The sequence below is a fragment of the Sinocyclocheilus rhinocerous genome, unplaced genomic scaffold (assembly GCF_001515625.1).
Source record: "Sinocyclocheilus rhinocerous isolate Xijiao unplaced genomic scaffold, SAMN03320098_v1.1 scaffold4358, whole genome shotgun sequence".
Lineage (NCBI taxonomy): Eukaryota > Metazoa > Chordata > Actinopteri > Cypriniformes > Cyprinidae > Sinocyclocheilus > Sinocyclocheilus rhinocerous.
The window spans coordinates 1-6,003 of NW_015625073.1; the positions used below are offsets into that span (position 1 = coordinate 1).

General features: G+C 35.3%; 1 long non-coding RNA gene across 1 annotated transcript; it reads left to right on the plus strand.

The window, feature by feature from the left end:
* Positions 1-4,361: 4,361 nt before the first annotated feature.
* On the plus strand, positions 4,362-5,778 carry LOC107749539 (uncharacterized). The gene is made up of 3 exons (XR_001641046.1): positions 4,362-4,524; positions 5,023-5,337; positions 5,614-5,778. It is a non-coding gene; the product is annotated as an uncharacterized LOC107749539 (long non-coding RNA).
* The last annotated feature ends 225 nt before the right edge of the window (positions 5,779-6,003 follow it).

Consider the following 6,003-nt stretch of genomic DNA (forward strand, 5'->3'; position numbering starts at 1 on the left):
TTATTTTAAATAGTAAAAATATTTCAATTTTGCTGTATTTTGGATAAAAGCAATGCAGGCATTGTGAGCAAGAAGAGACTTCTTTAAAAAGCATTAACTTTTACTGTTCAAAAACTTTTGACTGGTAGTGTATATCATATATGTGACCCTGGACCACAAAACCAATCAATCAATTCTTTGAAATTGAGATTTATACACCATCTGTGATGTATGGTTTGTTAGGATAGGACAATATTTGGCCGAGATACAACTATTTGAAAATCTAGAAAAAATCAATAATTTTGACCCATTTAAAATATACCCAAGTGACTTAAGAAGGTTTTGTGGTCCAGGGTCACATAGCCTATAATAAATGGTGGTGGGCCGCCTGGACCAAAAAATGCCTGTGCCGATTTTTTGTCCCAGTCCAGCCCTGCTCACAACTGAATCGCAAACAGGGTATACAGGTGCATCTCAATAAATTAGAATGTCGTGTTCATTTATTTCAGTAATTCAACTCAAATTGTGAATAATAAATTCAATGCACACAGACTGAAGTAGTTTAAGTCTTTGGTTCTTTTAATTGTGATGATTTTGGCTCACATTTAACAAAAACCCACCAATTCACTCAACAAATCATCTCAACAAATTAGAATATGGTGACATGCCAATCAGCTAATCAACTCAAAACACCTGCAAAGGTTTCCCGAGCCTTCAAAATGGTCTTCAGTTTGGTTCACTAGGCTACAAAATCATGGGGAAGACTGCTGATCTGACAGCTGTCCAGAAGACAATCATTGACACCCTTCACAAGGAGGGTAAGCCACAAACATTAATTGCCAAAGAAGCTGGCTGTTCACAAAGTGCTGTATCCAAGCATGTTAACAGAAAGTTGAGTGGAAGGAAAAAGTGTGGAAGAAAAAGATGCACAACCAACCGAGAGAACCGCAGCCTTATGAGGATTGCCAAGCAAAATCGATTCAAGAATTTGAGATTTAAGAAAACTTCACAAGGAATGGACTGAGTCTGGGGTCAAGGCATCAAGAGCCACCACACACAGACGTGTCAAGGAATTTGACTACAGTTGTCGTATTCCTCTTGTTAAGCCACTCCTGAACCACAGACAACGTCAGAGGCGTCTTACCTGGGCTAAGGAGAAGAAGAACTGGACTGTTGCCCAGTGGTCCAAAGTCCTCTTTTCAGATGAGAGCAAGTTTTGTATTTCATTTGGAAACCAAGGTCCTAGAGTCTGGAGGAAGGGTGGAGAAGCTCATAGCCCAAGTTGCTTGAAGTCCAGTGTTAAGTTTCCACAGTCTGTGATGATTTGGGGTGCAATGTCATCTGCTGGTGTTGGTCCATTGTGTTTTTTGAAAACCAACGTCACTGCACCCGTTTACCAATAAATTTTGGAGCACTTCATGCTTCCTTCTGCTGACCAGCTTTTTGAAGATGCTGATTTCATTTTCCAGCAGGATTTGGCACCTGCCCACACTGCCAAAAGCACCAAAAGTTTGTTAAATGACCATGGTGTTGGTGTGCTTGACTGGCCAGCAAACTCACCAGACCTGAACCCCATAGAGAATCTATGGGGTATTGTCAAGTGGAAAATGAGAAACAAGAGACCAAAAAATGTAGATGAGCTGAAGGCCACTGTCAAAGAAACCTGGGCTTCCATACCACCTCAGCAGTGCCACAAACTGATCATCTCCATGCCACGCCGAATTGAGGCAGTAATTAAAGCAAAAGGAGCCCCTACCAAGTATTGAGTACATGTACAGTAAATGAACATACTTTCCAGAAGGCCAACAATTCACCAAAAATGTTTTTTTTATTGTCTTATGAAGTATTCTAATTTGTTGTGAATTGGTGGGTTTTTGTTAAATGCGAGCCAAAATCATCACTTAAAAGAACCAAAGATTTAAACTACTTCAGTCTGTGTGCATTGAATTTATTTCATACACGAGTTTCACAATTTGAGTTGAATTACTGAAATAAATGAACTTTTCCACGACTTTCTAATTTATTGAGATGCACCTGTATATTGAACTACACGTAGCTAAAAGTCAAAGTAGCAATTATACATGCAACCCCAGAGAACTATAGACATGTACAAACGTATCTGAATGCATTTTTAGGAAATGTTCTGTGTTACATATTTTTTACATATTTATGTAGTCCTACCGTGACTATTTTTGGCCAGGGACACGACGTTGCCGTCGGACCAATGTTTGCTGGGTTATGACAGTATTTTACATTTTAAAATGCTCATAATCAGATTCGTTACATTTTTATGGATTACATGATATTCATGATTACATATTATTCACAAAACTAAGAGCTGTAAATCATAATTTATTGATTCTCCCTAAGTCTTTTTTCTTTTTTTCCTTTCTAAAAATTCTACTGTGTCATGCCATTTAGCTTTAACTATATTCATAAATGTCGTTTAAATAAATTTGCAAACCAATAGTAATTGGTTTAATAATTATGCAAGTTATTAACCACTTCAGCTGTGCAGCATATTTTGCGTTTTTTAGAGAATTAGGCATATCTGAATTGAAAATAGCCCCTACCCACATACATTGGAGTAAATTGATAAAAAATTGTCTCATTTTACAGAAAACCCTGATTTTCGAAAAGAATCTAATTGATATCTCCTTCTAAACAAAATATATTTAGGTTTTACTGAAAGGAGGTATTGGTGTCTCCAAGTGTACCTTTACCGTCTCCGTTTTTGATTTCTGAAATAATTTAACATACTTGAATTTAAAAGAGCACCTTATCCATATACATTGGAGTAAAAGGATAAAAATGGTCTCAATTTACAGAAAACCCTCTAAATTTTAACACAGTGGTGGAATATTGCATATATTTTATTGTATATATTCACAATTTTATAATAATTGTATATATTCACAATTGTATGATAAACACAGATAAAAAGTGATATTTTTATATATTTTTTTATTATTATTATATTTAAAAAGCTGTCATTTATGATCTGTTTGGTCTATGTCCCTGCAGAAAGTTTCTTTTGATTCCACTAGGTGACAGTAAACGGAGGAAAAAAGAATCTAATTGATATCTCCTTCTATACAAAATATATTTAGATTTTACTGAAAGGAGGTATTGGTGTCTCCAAGTGTACCTTTACCGTCTCCGTTTTTGATTTCTGAAGTAATTTAACATACTTGAATTTAAAAGAGCACCTTACCCATATACATTGGAGTAAAAGGATAAAAATGGTCTCAATTTACAGAAAACCCTCTAAATGTTAACACAGTGGTGGAATATTACATATATTTTATTGTATATAGTCACAATTTTATAATAAATACAGATAAAAGTCAGATTTTTCAATAAAGTTTTTTTTGAGTCTGTAATTTAGGATCTGTATGGTTTATTTCCCTGCAGGGAATGTCTTTTCTGAAGTCTCCCATTTTCATCCATAAACAAATTATTCAAAGTGCAAAATCAGGCTTATTACCTGTAAAACACTTTTTACTATGCGTTACACTTGACAAGAGAATGATCCAACACTTTATCACCTAACTTGACCCATGTTGTGTATTCTATACCTAAGCAAAATGAGTGAGTAAGTAGCAGTTCTTGCATTTTATTATGCACAAATGTATAGAGAAAAATGTGCAAAAAGCAGTGCAAAAACACAATATACACATCTAATATGTAAAATAACTATATACAGAATATAATAACTATAAAAAATGTCAATAAGTTTCTATAGAAATAAAAAAATTGGAGGCCAACTTTTAGTTTTTGTTCGTTGCTTTGTCAACAGTTTTCATCGGATGCAAACTTTCTCAAGAGTGTCCATCAGTGTGCCATTTTCTAAAACAGTTTCTAGATGGCACCAAGCACAGGGGTACGTTGCACTTTGTACAGTACATAGGAGTCTTTACTTTGAGGCCTGAAAGTTTGCACAAAGCACAAACTCTCCTCCCACTTGCAGCATCTGACCCAAAGTACTCTGGACAGCATGGCTCTCCTGCTGATATGGCAGATGTGGACGGGGGTTGTTACGAAAGCTGAGGTTCTAAGCTTTTAAAAGATACCATATATGTCTAGTTTTGTGCTCCACAACTTATAGATTTTTTAAAATAATTATGATGATGCAATATTGGAACCACATGTGGGTCCGATTGAGGGCGCTGGTTATAGCTGTGAAACATTATGTCGTCATCATATCCAGTGACCTTCAGTAACTGTTGATCCTGGAAGTCTGGACAAAAATATTTCAAACCTGGCGATTAATGTCATTGTTGTTTTCATGTTTATTAATGTTTGTTCATACATATATATGTATATATATAAGTGTGTATAAGTGGATAAGTGTGTCCCCCGCACTTTGTTTGACCCAGAGCTGTAGAGAGAGAGAGTTGTGACAACTCCGTTCACTCCAATGGACCAGTTTTTTACAGCAATGGCGGATCGTGGAGCCGCTCAATAGTTCCCGGAAGTTAGCGCTCATACTATCAGCGGCATAGAGATGCAGCAGAAGAGAACGCTGTGACGAACTTTTGAAAGGTAAGACATTTATAGAACAAAATAGTATATTATCAGCACAGCTAATCAAATTACCCTGTGCATTAAAACAGATGATTATTAGATTATTCCTCACTTAATTAGTAGATTTACGGGATGTTATTCATTCTCTTCATGCAGTTCATGCAGTTGTTGTGTAATTTAAAAGTGATTTTGCTGGTGGGGAGTAATTAAATAGACTTTAGATATATTAGATATATTGCAGATGGACCAAAGTGAGAATGAAAAGTTTAATGTAGGTGAGCAGTTTTCATTTCAGAATCATGCTAAGCTAAATGTCCAAAAATGGATTATATACCACTACTATATTATAGAAGTAATTACAGTAAACCTGTACATTATTACTGTATTTTATACTTAAACGTCTTAGCTACTAAAGAAGCACTGTGTTGAAGGAGCAGATGCCACAGGACTGCAATGTGATGGAGCATCACTTAACCATTTCTCCTGTGTTTTTCTCCTTCGCTATCTTGCTTTCAGAACAAGAACCACCTGAAGACTCCCTGTAAAGAGACATCACCCTCACAATGAGTCTCTTCACTGGTTTTGGCAAGTCTTTCCCTGCTCTTTGTGAAAAAGTGCCAGTTCCCTAGTATGATTACATCACATTTTGTTGGTGTAATCTATAGATTGCTCCTGCTGACTATATCCAGCCTCTTACGAAGACTTCAGATGACCCAACACCTGTGAAGAGATGACGCCAACCCTTGAGAGGACTTCAGATGAAGCTGACTCTGAATAAACATACAAAACTGCTACATTTTCCTTGCATTGTAATCAACATGATCACATCATGTAACCATTGCTTTAATTTGTTAATTGTTTCTGTATATATTTAACTGTTTCTGAATACATGACGTTACTTAACTGCATGATATGTATAGCTTAATTTTAGAACATTTCTACCATTACTTTGGCACAGTTACACCTGTTAACAGAACTCTTATTCGTAATGTAGAAACATTCATTTTCTGTAGAGCTGCTTTGAAACAATGTGTATATTAAAAAGTGCTATACAAATAAATGTGAACTGAACAAAACTTGATGCATCATTTTTTTTCTCCTCTCCAGATCAGTAGGGAAACCATACATTCACACTCCTTTCTGTGAGTGACTGGAGCACTCCCATGCAGCACAGCAAACTATAGTGGAGACTGTTCAAGGACAACATGCTTTATAGTTTATTATAAATGTATAAATCGATTGCTGTAAATAAGTGCATAACAAAAGTCAACATACATAAAATATATGATTAAATGTGTAAACATTTTTTAAGTTGTTTTAAATTGGAATATACTACAAATATATTTTTATATATTAATAATTGTGGGGTGCACAAGAATCAAAAACATTGAACAAGATTAGTTTTCACTTAATAAAATATCTTCATTTATTTGGAATGAATTTTCTAAGACAACAAACTTAACATTTACCATGAGATTAGTAAAACGACAATGAACA